At 45.8% G+C, this 13,661-nt stretch overlaps 2 long non-coding RNA genes and 1 other non-coding gene across 3 annotated transcripts in view; 1 reads left to right on the forward strand and 2 right to left on the reverse strand.

The window, feature by feature from the left end:
• The window catches only part of LOC116977116, a 23,130-nt gene extending 20,192 nt beyond the window's left edge, over positions 1-2,938 (reverse strand). Inside the window, exon 1 of the long non-coding RNA XR_004413124.1 lies at positions 2,830-2,938. This is a non-coding gene — a long non-coding RNA (uncharacterized LOC116977116). The remainder of the gene's footprint in view (positions 1-2,829) is intronic.
• The window catches only part of LOC116977117, a 15,225-nt gene continuing 4,464 nt past the window's right edge, over positions 2,901-13,661 (forward strand). The window contains exons 1-2 of the long non-coding RNA XR_004413125.1: positions 2,901-2,995; positions 3,789-3,792. This is a non-coding gene — a long non-coding RNA (uncharacterized LOC116977117). The remainder of the gene's footprint in view (positions 2,996-3,788; positions 3,793-13,661) is intronic.
• On the reverse strand, positions 4,641-4,748 carry LOC116977369. Its single transcript, XR_004413212.1, has one exon. It is a non-coding gene; the product is annotated as a U6 spliceosomal RNA (small nuclear RNA).

The following is a 13,661-nucleotide window of genomic DNA, read 5'->3' on the forward strand; positions in this document are numbered from 1 at the left end:
CCCGGTGGCTGTACACCTTGGCAATAAGTACTCCTGTTTGAGTACTGTTGGGGGGGACAGCCTACCTGGGGTAGCACAGCGGCCGGGCCTCCGATACAGAGACCGGCCCTGTTGCTCAGAAGGGTAGGGAAAAGAAGAGGAGGGCAATAGTAATTGGGGACTCTATAGTTAGGGGGTCAGATAGGCGATTCTGTGGACGCAGTCTGGAGACCCGGATGGTAGTTTGCCTCCCTGGTGCCAGGGTCTGGGATGTGTCTGAACGTGTCCAAGATATCCTGAAATGAGAGGGTCGGAACTACGGCGGTATCTGATTGTCTTCGAACCTCCGACTTTCGTTCTTGATTAATGAAAACATTCTTGGCAAATGCTTTCGCTCTAGGCCGTCTTGCGCCGGTCCAAGAATTTCACCTCTAGCGGCACAATACGAATGCCCCCGGCCGTCCCTCTTAATCATGGCCCCGTTTCCGAAAACCAACAAAATAGAACCGGAGTCCTATTCCATTATTCCTAGCTGCAGTATGCCGGCGGCCGGCCTGCTTTGAACACTCTAATTTTCTCAAAGTAAACGCTTCGGGCCCCGCGGGACACTCAGCTAAGAGCATCGAGGGGGCGCCGAGAGGCAGGGGCTGGGACAGACGGTGGCACGCCTCGCGGCGGACCGTCAGCTCGATCCCGAAGTCCAACTACGAGCTTTTTAACTGCAGCAACTTTAAGATACGCTATTGGAGCTGGAATTACCGCCGCTGCTGCCAGCAGACTTGCCCTCCAATGGATCCTTGTTAAAGGATTTAAAGTGCGCTCATTCCAATTACAGGGCCTCGAAAGAGTCCTGTATTGTTATTTTTCGTCACTACCTCCCCGGGTCGGGAGTGGGTAATTTGCGCGCCTGCTGCCTTCCTTGGATGTGGTAGCCGTTTCTCAGGCTCCCTCTCCGGAATCGAACCCTGATTCCCCGTCACCCGTGGTCACCATGGTAGGCACAGACAGTACCATCAAAAGTTGATAGGGCAGACATTCGAATGTATCGTCGCCGTCACGAGGACGTACGATCGGCCCCAGGTTATCTGGAGTCACTAAAGCTGCCGGGCAAGCCCGGATTGGTTTTGGTCTGATAAATGCATGCATCACCTCCAATGGCTCAGCGCTCGTTGGCATGTATTAGCTCTAGAATACCACAGTTATCCAAGTAACAAAGCGAGCGATCAAAGGAACCATAACTGATTTAATGAGCCATTCGCAGTTTCACTGTACTGGCCGTGTGTTTCTTAGACATGCATGGCTTAATCTTTGAGACAAGCATATGCTACTGGCAGGATCAACCAGTTCAAGTTCAAGTGAGTTTATTGTCATGTGTCCCTGATAGGACAATGAAATTCTTGCTTTGCTTAGCACACAGAACATAGTAGGCATTTACTACAAAACAGATCAGTGTGTCCATATACCACAATATAAATATATACACACATAAACAAATAAACTGATCAAGTGCAAATAGCAGATAATGGGCCACAATAATCAGAGTTTTGTCCGAGCCAGGTTTAATAGCCTGATGGCTGTGGGGAAGTAACTATTCCTGAACCTGGTTGTTGCAGTCTTCAGGCTCCTGTACCTTCTACCTGAAGGTAGCAGGGAGATGAGTGTGTGGCCAGGATGGTGTGGGTCTCTGATGATACTGCCAGCCTTTTGAGGCAGCGACTGTGATAATCCCCTCGATGGAAGGAAGGTCAGAGCCGATGATGGACTGGGCAGTGTTTACTACTTTTTGTAGTCTTTTTCCTCTCCAGGGCGCTCAAGTTGCCGAACCAAGCCACAATGCAACCGGTCAGCATGCTCTCTACTGTGCACCTGTAGAAGTTAGAGAGAGCCTCCTTGACAAACCGACTCTCCGTAATCTTCTCAGAAAGTAGCAGCACTGATGAGCTTTCTTGATAATTGCATTAGTGTTCTCGGACCAGGAAAGATCTTCAGAGATGTGCACGCCCAGGAATTTGAAGCTCTTGACCCTTTCAACCATCGACCGTTGATATAACGGGACTGTGGGTCCCCATCCTACTCCTTCCGAAGTCCACAATCCGTTCCTTGGTTTTGCTGGTGTTGAGGGCCAGGTTATTGTGCTGGCAGTTGCTCGATCTCTCTTCTATATTCTGACTCATCCCCATCAGTGATACGTCACACAACAGTGGTGTTGTCAGCGAACTTGATGATGGAGTTCGCACTGTGACCGGCAACGCAAGTCATGGGTACAGCAGGGGGCTGAGCACGCAGCCTTGAGGTGCTCCCGTGCTGATTGTTATCGAGGCTGACACATTTCCACCAATACGAAACAGACTGTGGTCTGTGAATAAGGAAGTCGAGGATCTAATTGCAGAGGGATGCGCAGAGACCCAGTTCTGCGAGTCTGGTAACCAGCTTGGAGGGGATGATTGTGTTAAATGCCGAGCTGTAATCGATGAATAACAGCCTGACATATGAGTTTTTGTTGTCGTGCCAGGTAGCTGGAATCAGGAAAAAGAAAAAGCAGAGAAGAAGGGCCACCACGCTTCATTCCATCTCTCTCTATCGTTAACAGTGAGAACCGCCACCCCTGGCCCAGCCTTGCACTATGGGTGGGGGTTAGGAACCCGCTAGGCACCCGGCCTCCGCTCCGCAGGGGAGGTTGGTGCGAGAGTTAAGCCCGAGAGACGTTTCACTAAACCACCAATGATGGGGTGGGTTTGCAGTGTCACAAACGTCCCTCTCTCCCTCTCTCCCGATCTCACTTCCCGTCTCTCCCTCCTCTCTCTCCCTCCCCATCTCCCTCCCCCCCTCTCTTCCCCCCCCCCCCCCCACCCCTCCAGCCTTTTGGTACAACCACCATTCGAGGCTCGCGTAGATCATGTGCTTCCGCATGGAAGTGACGGTGCGATGACCTCGGAGGCTTGACTCAGACCATTGGGTGGAGAACCAGTCCGCGGAGGACTCAGACCGCAAGAGGAGGAGGCGATTCGATGGCCCGGTGTACGCTTAATGTTAGGTCTTAACATTGCAGACTGTATCAAGGCTCCTTGCAGGCGTAGGCAGGCCCTTTCGGTTAAGCCCTTTGACTCATCCGACGGCTGGGTCGCTGGGTGCCTAGACTTACCGCGATTTCGGCAGATTCCTCCGCCAGGTGATGTTAGGGCGCAGTGCCTATTTTACTTTTCACTATAACAAGGTCTCTCTAGCTTTAGTCTGTAGGAGATGGTACGAAGGTAAGAACCATTTAGAATCCTACGGTTTCATGGGATAAATATTTGGGATGATTAACCTGGAGAATACGAGGTGGGAGCAGCCCCCAGGTGCCAAGGTCTAAAACAAAAAGCACTCAGCAAGTCAGGTCCATCCACCTGAACATAAATGGACAGAGATCATTTTCAGGTTCGGGACCCTTCACACGGATGAAGTGGGGTGGGGGGAAGCTGGAAGAGGTGGGAGCACGACAAAGTCTGGCAAGTGATAGGTTGATACAGGCAAGCAGGATACAGGTGATTGGCAGATAGGTGAGTAAATGACAATGAAAGAGACAAATATTGTCAGATAAGCAGAAGAGCATTGAAATTGCAAAGCCAGAGGAGGGATGTGGTTGGAAGGGAAAGATGGAATTATGGTCATGGGTATGGAAATATTCGCAATAGGTGCAGGAGTAGGCCATTCAGCACTTCGAGCCAGCTTCTCACTCGAAGGACAGAAGAGCGTACAGAGGGGAAAGGAGCAAAGTGACGGAGGTGCTGGGGGAAGTGTGCTCACCTGGGTGGGGGTGCAGGAAAGAGGAGGGTCTCCCCAGTACGCTCATTTCACATCAGAGTGCCATACTCCCCTGTCCCATTACACTTATATATCCATTTAGCTTTACATTTCACACCCCTCCTTCTGACAAATTCTCTCCACTTGTCAACTCTAGTCTTTGTCACTTATTCCACCAATTTACCAATCACTCCATCCCCTAACCCTTCATTTGCCAGGCTTTTCGCCACCTCACCCCCTTTCCTAGCTTTCTCCCCGTACTCCAGTCTGAAGAATTTGGAAAAGTCATCATTAATTTAACACATTTATCCCATTAAACTGAAGAGGGTTAGAAATAGGTGCCTTACCTTCCTATGACATCCATAAAGACCAAATCCAGGTAGACTTGAATTTACGCTAAAAATAAAATTAACATACCATTTTAATGTTTGAAATGTTCCGACGTCCTTCTCTACAAATAGACAAAGTGCTGAAGTAACTCAGTGGGTCGGACAGCCTTGGGTGAGAAGATTCTAGTCCTTGAGGTAAAAACACCTGGACATGTGGACAATGCCTGGAGAAGTATCGGCAACAAGACCATTATGTCTCTGCCAGTAGCGGCTACTACAGGTTGGACCAAATCCAGGTAGTCTAATAATTAGACTAACATTCTGAAGGTCTGAAGAGTCCCACCCAGAATTACCAATCCTGTTCTCCAGCGATGTTGCCAGATCATCTGAGTCAAACTGGTACTTTGACCACATATCAGATCAGCGGAACCACACACGATGATAATATTGCCCACAAACTGGATGGGCCTGCAGTGCAGTGGATCACCACAGGGTGGGAGTGTGGACCTCAAATTGGAGCGACCTGTTATACGAATTCGCTTCACATTTTTTTTTTTTTTTCCTTCCACGAATTTGCGTGTCATCCTTGCGCAGGGGCCATGCTAATCTTCTCTGTATCGTTCCAAATTTTAGTATATGTGCTGCCGAAGCGAGCACATTGGGAGCGCTGTCCTACAATTAATATAATTGTTCTCTTTACTGCAAAATTGTTCATTATTGCTCTGTGACGTGTTTCCTTTCCCCGTAATGCACCCATTGCCCAGATGCCAAAGTTTGTAGAAGCCCTGAAACCAGTGAAGATTTGGGATGAAAATCAAGGATTTGCAGATGCTGGTTGGAATAACCCAGCGGGTCAGGCAGCATCTCTGAAGAACATGGACAGGTGACATTTCAGAACACGACCCTTCACATTTTACTAAAATAAATACATTAAGACCAACTAAAATATTTGTGGCACAGTAGTAGAGTTGCTGTCTGTCAGTAGCAGTGGCCTGGGTTTGATCCTGATCTCTGGTGCTGTCTGCACAGAGTTTGTATGCTCTCTTTGCGACCACAGAGATTTTCTCTGGATGTCTGCTTTCCTCCCACATACCAAAGATGTGCAGGTTTGTAAGTTAGTCGGCTTCTGTAAATTGTCCCTAGTGTAGGTTAGGGAATGGGTGATTGCTGGTCAGCATGGACTCAGTGGTCCGAAGGGCCCATTGCCATGCTATCTCTCCAAACTAGAGACTACTGAATGGGCTGGATTAATAAATTGTAATTGGCTTAAAATAAAGGCCATGAATATTAAACTCTAACTTTAGCACTAATTTAACCAGGGAATATAACTAGGTCTAAACAGTGCTGGAGGTACTCAGTAGGTCAGGCACTATCTGTCTGATCACAAAGTGGATGAACACATTTTGGATCAGGAACCTTCTTCAGACTGATAGAGTAGGGCAGAGAAAGTGGGGAGAGAGATGGGAGCAAGACAAAGCCTGGCGAATGATAGGTGGATACAGGTGAGGGGATAGTTGGCAGATGGATGGAGTAAGTGACAAAAGGCTGGAGATGAAAAGGAGACAAAGGTTGTCAGATAAAGAGGTGAGAGCATTGAAATGTAAAGCCAGAGAGATGGGTATGGGTGCAAGGGGAAGGTGGAAAATATAAGGCTCAGGGATGAGAGATGAGCATGCAGAGGAGAGAGGAGCAGTGACTGAGATTTTGGGGAAGTGTGTACACCAGGGTGGGGGTTTAGGGTAAGAGGGGAGTTTCCATCAGTATGCTCATCTCCCTCTCAAAGTACCACATTTCCCTTTTACCCCCTTCACCCCCACCCTGTCCTATTACTCCCGTATACCTCCCTCAAGCTTACATTTCACACGTCCTCTCCTTCTGAAACGTTCTCACCTTTACATCTCTAGCCTTTGTCACTTACTCCACATTCACCCCCTCATTTATCCACCCATCACTCGCTAAGCTTCGCCTCACACATCTCATTTTCCCAGCTGTCCCCCACTCTAGTCCGAAGGATCCTAACCAGATACATCTATCCATTTGCTCCACTGATGCTGCCGGACCCACCAAGTTCCTCCAGCTCTATTTATGTTCAAGATTCCAGCACCCTGAATTGAAAGATCCTCGAATACAAAATAAAGTATTTAGTTCAGAGATATAGTGTGGAAACTGGCCCACTGAGTCTGCACAATCCAGCAATCAGCCCGTACACTAGCACTATCCTACACACTAGGGACAGTTTTACCAAAACCAATTAACCTCCCAATCTGAATGTCTTGGCATGTTGGAAGAAGCCAGAACACCTGGAGAAACCCACACGGTCACAGGGAGAACATACAACTCTGCAGTCAATAACATGTTGTCAGGATTGAACCCAGGTTTCTGGCGCTGTGAGGCAGCAACTCTACCATTGTGTGCCCAATCTTTCCCCAAACACCGAAACCCAAGAGAGCGTTGAAACAGGGGCCTTACATAAATGCCATCCCCATAAAGACCAGATCCTGATAGAGTTAACAAAGATTACAAAACAGTCCAAATTATTACACCACAAATATTAAACCCTCCCTATAACAGGAGCCAACTACAATTACTTTAACCAGGGAACATGGCTCTGTCTAAAGACAACGTGCTGGAGGCATTCAGACCGTTCAGGCACAATCTGCCTGACTGCAAGTAGAATGGACAGATGACATCTCAGGTCAGCAACTTTCCTCAGATTGATGCAAGCAAGTGAAAAGAGGCAAGAGCACGCATGACAAAGCCAGCTAGTAATAGGTGGTACATGTGAGGATGGCTTAGCGTATGGATGGAGTGAGTGCAAAAAGGCTCAAGGTGAAAGGGGACAAAATGCCAAATAAGGAGAGCACTGAAATATAAAACTAGAGAGATTATGGGTGGAAGGGAGAGAGGGAAATATGGGACTCCTGTTGAGAGATGAGTGGTACAGAGGAAGGGAAAGGACCAATGTTAATTAGTGAGGTGGTGGGGAATGTGCACACCAGGGTTGGGGGGTGAAGGAAGTACACTCATCTCCCAACTCCTTGTCCCATATTTCTCTTTTACCTTCCCACCCCACCTCCCTCTGGCTTTACATTTCACAGCTCTGTCCTTATCCAACACGTTTTTATCACTTTCACCTTCAGCCTTTGTCACTTACTCCACCCATCTGCCCATCACCCACTCACCTGTATCCACCCATCGCCTGTCAGGCAGTGCCCACCCCCACCTCATTTCCAGCTTTCTCCCATATTTCTTCTGAAGGCCTCCCGACCTGATTAGTCATCTGTCCATTTCTTCAAATGCTGCCTGACGCACCAAGTTCCTCCTGCACTGTTGTTTATGCTCAAGATTCGAGCACCCTGTGAAAGAACCGTAATAAAAATAATTAGAGATAGTGTGGAAACGGGTCGTTGGGCCCACCGAGTCTGCACAATCCAGCGATTACCCTGTAAACTAGCACTATCCTACACACTAGGGACAGTTTACTAAAACCAATTAACCTACAATGTGAATGTCTTTGGCGTTGGAAGAAGCCAGAACACCTGGGAGGAAAACCCACGTGGTCACAGGGAGAACATGCAAACTCTGTACAGACAACATGTTTGTCAGGATTGAACCCAGGTCTCTGGCGCTGTGAGGCAGCAACTCTACCACTGTGCTGCCCAACCTTTCCCCAAACACTGAAACCCAAGAGAGGTTTTGAAACAAGGGCCATACCTTAATGTCATGTCCATAAAGACCAGATCCTGATGGAGTTGAGAAAGTTATACAAAACAGTCAAATTAATACACCACAAATATTAAACTCTACTTTTTCTGTAACAGGAGCCAACTACAATTGCTTTAACCAGGGAACATGGCTCTGTCTAAAAACAATGTGCTGGAGGCATTCAGCCGTTCAGGCACCAACTACCTGACCGCAAGGTGAATGGACAGATGACATTGAGATAGGACCCTTCAGACTGATGTAGTTGGATGAAATGAAAAGAGGTGGGAGAGAGTCATGTAACTGAATAGCAGCACATGTGAATAGCTAGTGATAGGATCGTAGTCCGAGTCAGCATGAATTTTACGAAGGGAAAATCATGCTTGACTAATCTTCTGGATTTTTTGAGGATGTAACTAGGAAAATGGACTAGGAAGAGCCAGTGGATGTAGTGTACCGGACTTTCAGAAAGCATTTGATAAGGTCCCACACAGGAGATTAGTGGGCAAAATTAGGGCACATGGTATTGGGGGGAGAGTGCTGACATGGATAGAAATTGGTTGCAGATAGGAAACACAGAGGAGGGATTAACGGGTCCCTTTCAGAATGGCAGGCTGGGACTAGTTGGGTACCCACGGGGGGCTCCCCCCCGGATGCTGGGATCGCAGCTATTTACAATATATATTCATGATAGATGAAGGGCTTACAAGTAACATTAGCCAATTTTTGCAGATGATACAAAATGGTGTGGAAGTGTGAACTTCGTGAACCTATAAGGAGAAGGAATGCAGTGTGGACTTGGACAGGTTGGGTGAGTGGGACACATGCAGTTTAAATGTGGGATAAATGTTAGGTTATCACACTTTGGTAGCAAAAAACAGGAAGGTAGATTATTATCTAAATAGTGATCAAGTTGGGACAAGGGACGTACGTACGACGGGATCTTGGGGGGGTCCTTGTTCATCAGTCATGACAGTAGCATGCAGGTACAGCAGGCAGCTGAAAGACAGCGGATGGCATGTTTGGCTTTCATAACAGGAGGAGTTGAGTATAGGAGCAAAGAGGTCCCTTCTGCAGTTGTACAGGACCCTAGTGAAACCATACCCGGAGTATTGTGTACAGTTTTGGTCCCTTAATTTGAGGAAGGACATTCTTGCTATTGAGGGAGTGCAGCGTAGGTTTACAAGGTTAATTCCCGGGATGGCGCGACTGTCATATGCTGAGAGAATGGAGCGGCTGGGCTTGTATACTCTGGAATTTAGAAGGATGAGAGGTTATCTTATTGAAATTTAAGATTAAAGGTTGGACACACTAGAGACTGTAAACATGTTCCCGATGTTGGGGAAGTCCAGAACCAGGGGCCACAGTTTAAGAATAAGGGTAAGCCATTTAGAACAGAGATGAGAAAACACTTTTTCACACAGAGAGTTGTGAGTCTGTGAATTCGCTGCCTCAGTAGGGCGGTAGAGGTCGATTCTCTGGATGTTTTCAACAGAGAGCTAGATAGGGCTCTTAAAGATAGTGGTCAGGTGATATGGGGAGAAGGCAGGAACGGGTAACAGATTGGGGATGATCAGCCATGATCACATTGAATGGCGGTGCTGGCTTGAGGGCCGATTGGCCTACTCCTGCACCTATTGTCTATTGTGTCCATTTATTCCACAGATGCTGCCTGACCCACCAATTCCTCCAGCACTGTTGTTCCTGATGTACTAGTGGCCAGAGGATCTGGGGTGACGGAGGGACTGAAGGAAATCCACATTAGGCAGGAAATGGTGTTGGATAGACTGATGGGACTGAATGCTGATAAATCCCCAGGGCCTGATGGTCTGCATCCCAGGGTACTTAAGGAAGTGGCTCTAGAAATCGTGGATGAATTGGTGATAATTTTCCAATGTTCTATAGACTCAGGATCAGTTCCTGTGGTTTGGAGGGTAGATAATGTTATCCCACTTTTTAAGAAAGGCGGGAGAGAGAAAACTGGGAATTATAGACCAGTTAGCCTGACATCGGTGGTGGGGAAGATGCTGGAGTCAATTATAAAAGATGAGATAGCCGAACATTTGGATAGCTGTAACAGGATCGGTCCGAGTCAGCATGGATTTACGAAGGGGAAATCATGCTTGACTAATCTTCTGGAATTTTTTGAAGATGTAACTAGGAAAATGGACAAGGGAGAGCCAGTGGATGTAGTGTACCTGGACTTTCAGAAAGCATTTGATAAGGTCCAACATAGGAGATTAGTGGGCAAAATAAGGGCACATGGTATTGGGGGTAGAGTGCTGACATGGATAGAGAAGTGGTTGGCAGACAGGAAACAAAGAGTAGGGATTAGCAGGTCCCTTTCAGAATGGCAGGCAGTGACTAGTGGGGTACCGCAAGGCTCGGTGCTGGGAACACAGCTATTTACAATATAGATCAATGATTTGGATGAAGGGATTTAAAGCAACATTAGCAAATTTGCAGATGACACAAAGCTTGGTGGCAGTGTGAACTGTGAGGAGGATGCTATGAGAATGCAGTGTGACTTGGACAGGTTGGGGGAGTGGCAGATGCATGGCAGATGAAGTTTAATGCGGATAAATGTGAGGTTATCCACTTTGGTAGCAAAAACAGGAAGGCAGATTTACAAACAATATGGATAAAGTTATTAACTTCCTTTCATGGAATGTGAATGGTTTGAATCATCCCTTTAAGAGGAAAACAATTTTAAAAGTTCTTCGTAGACTAAATGCTCAGATTAGCTTTTTCAGGAAACTCATGTAAGGAAAGACGACAATAAACGATTTTTTAGTTTTGGAGAGGACAGCAGTTTCATTCAAATTCACAGGCTAAGGTAAAAGGCGTCTCTATTTTTATTGACTCCTCAATTTCGTTTGTTCATTATGAAACAATTTCTGATCTATTTTTTGGTTATGAAGAACACCAGTTTGACGATTACTGGTGTTCTTCATAACCAAAAAGTTGTTATGGTGAATGTTTATGCACCAAATATTGATCACCCTGGGTTTTTTCAACAGTTAATTGCATCCTTTCCTAATTTAAATGAATATCTTTTGATAATGGGTGGAGATTTTAACTGCTGTTTGAACCCCTCGACAGATCTGCATCTCTGATCACGTGCTTCCAAATAAATCAGCTAGTTTTATCAATTCTTTTTTACTTGACTCTGGAATGTTAGAAGTCTGGAGATTCCTACACCCAAATGACAAAGAATTTTCTTTTTTCTCTCATGTATATCATAGTTACTCTAGGATGACTACTTTAGATTCTCGGCTAGTTTCATCGGTCACTGCATGTGAGTATGATTCAATTGCTATTTCTGATCATGCACCATTGAAACTATCAATTAAACTACTGATTTCCAAGTTAGTGCAAACAATAAACGATTGAATACTATTTTGCTTCAAGATCTAAATTTGTTTAATTTTATTAAAGATCAGATTGCTTTTTCTTCTTAACAAATTCTACTGAAGAAATATCAATGGTGTAGTCTGGGATGCTTTTAAGGCATATATTCGTGGACATATTATTTCATACTCCGCGGGATTTAAAATACAAACTCAAAATTAAATACGTATATTGGCTGATGAGATTAAAGAAATTGATTAAAAAATACTCAAAAGCTCCTAGTCTATAAGAATAGAAACATAGAAACATAGAAATTAGGTGCAGGAGTAGGCCATTCGGCCCTTCGAGCCTGCACCGCCATTCAATATGATTGGCTGATCATCCAACTCAGTATCCCGTACCTGCCTTCTATCCATACCCTCTGATCCCCTTAGCCACAAGGGCCACATCTAACTCCCTCTTAAATATAGCCAATGAACTGGCCTCGACTACCCTCTGTGGCAGGGAGTTCCAGAGATTCACCACTCTCTGTGTGAAAAAAGTTCTTCTCATCTCAGTTTTAAAGGATTTCCCCCTTATCCTTAAGCTGTGACACCTTGTCCTGGACTTCCCCAACATCGGGAGCAATCTTCCTGCATCTAGCCTGTCCAACCCCTTAAGAATTTTGTAAGTTTCTATAAGATCCCCTCTCAATCTCCTAAATTCTAGAGAGTATAAACCAAGTCTATCCAGTCTTTCTTCATAAGACAGTCCTGACATCCCAGGAATCAGTCTGGTGAACCTTCTCTGCACTCCCTCTATGGCAATAATGTCCTTCCTCAGATTTGGAGACCAAAACTGTACGCAATACTCCAGGTGTGGTCTCACCAAGACCCTGTACAACTGCAGTAGAACCTCCCTGCTCCTATACTCAAATCCTTTTGCTATGAAAGCTAACATACCATTCGCTTTCTTCACTGCCTGCTGCACCTGCATGCCCACTTTCAATGACTGGTGTACCATGACACCCAGGTCTCGCTGCATCTCCCCTTTTCCTAGTCGGCCACCATTTAGATAATAGTCTGCTTTCCTGTTTTTGCCACCAAAATGGATAACCTCACATTTATCCACATTATACTGCATCTGCCAAACATTTGCCCACTCACCCAGCCTATCCAAGTCACCTTGCAGTCTCCTAGCATCCTCCTCACAGCTAACACTGCCCCCCAGCTTAGTGTCATCCGCAAACTTGGAGATATTGCCTTCAATTCCCTCATCCAGATCATTAATATATATTGTAAATAGCTGGGGTCCCAGCACTGAGCCTTGCGGTACCCCACTAGTCACTGCCTGCCATTGTGAAAAGGACCCGTTTACTCCTACTCTTTGCTTCCTGTTTGCCAGCCAGTTCTCTATCCACATCAATACTGAACCCCCAATGCCGTGTGCTTTAAGTTTGTAAACTAATCTCTTATGTGGGACCTTGTCGAAAGCCTTCTGGAAGTCCAGATACACCACATCCACTGGTTCTCCCCTATCCACGCTACTAGTTACATCCTCGAAAAATTCTATAAGATTCGTCAGACATGATTTACCTTTTGTAAATCCATGCTGACTTTGTCCAATGATTTCACCACTTTCCAAATGTGCTGCTATCCCATCTTTAATAACTGACTCTAGCAGTTTCCCCACTACCGATGTTAGACTAACTGGTCTGTAATTCCCCGTTTTCTCTCTCCCTCCCTTCTTAAAAAGTGGGGTTACGTTTGCTACCCGCCAATCCTCAGGAACTACTCCAGAATCTAAAGAGTTTTGAAAGATTATTACTAATGCATCCACTATTTCTGGAGCTACTTCCTTAAGTACTCTGGGATGCAGCCTATCTGGCCCTGGGGATTTATCGGCCTTTAATCCATTCAATTTACCCAACACCACTTCCCGGCTAACCTGGATTTCACTCAATTCCTCCAACTCCTTTGACCCGCGGTCCCCTGCTATTTCCGGCAGATTATTTATGTCTTCCTTAGTGAAGACGGAACCAAAGTAGTTATTCAATTGGTCCGCCATATCCTTGTTCCCCATGATCAACTCACCTGTTTCTGACTGCAAGGGACCTACATTTGTTTTAACTAATCTCTTTCTTTTCACATATCTATAAAAACTTTTTGCAGTCAGTTTTTATGTTCCCTGCCAGTTTTCTTTCATAATCTATTTTTCCTTTCCTAATTAAGCCCTTTGTCCTCCTCTGCTGGTCTCTGAATTTCTCCCAGTCCTCCGGTATGCTGCTTTTTCTGGCTAATTTGTACGCATCATCCTTCGCTTTGATACTATCCCTGATTTCCCTTGTTATCCACGGATGCACTACCTTCCCTGATTTATTCTTTTGCCAAACTGGGATGAACAATTTTTGTAGTTCATCCATGCAGTCTTTAAATGTCTTCCATTGCATATCCACCGTCAACCCTTTTAGATTAATTGCAGTCATCTTGGCCAATCACGTCTCATACCATCAAAGTTACCTTTACTTAAGTTCAGAAA

The sequence above is a fragment of the Amblyraja radiata genome, chromosome 9 (assembly GCF_010909765.2).
Source record: "Amblyraja radiata isolate CabotCenter1 chromosome 9, sAmbRad1.1.pri, whole genome shotgun sequence".
In the NCBI taxonomy this organism is placed as follows: Eukaryota; Metazoa; Chordata; class Chondrichthyes; order Rajiformes; family Rajidae; genus Amblyraja; species Amblyraja radiata.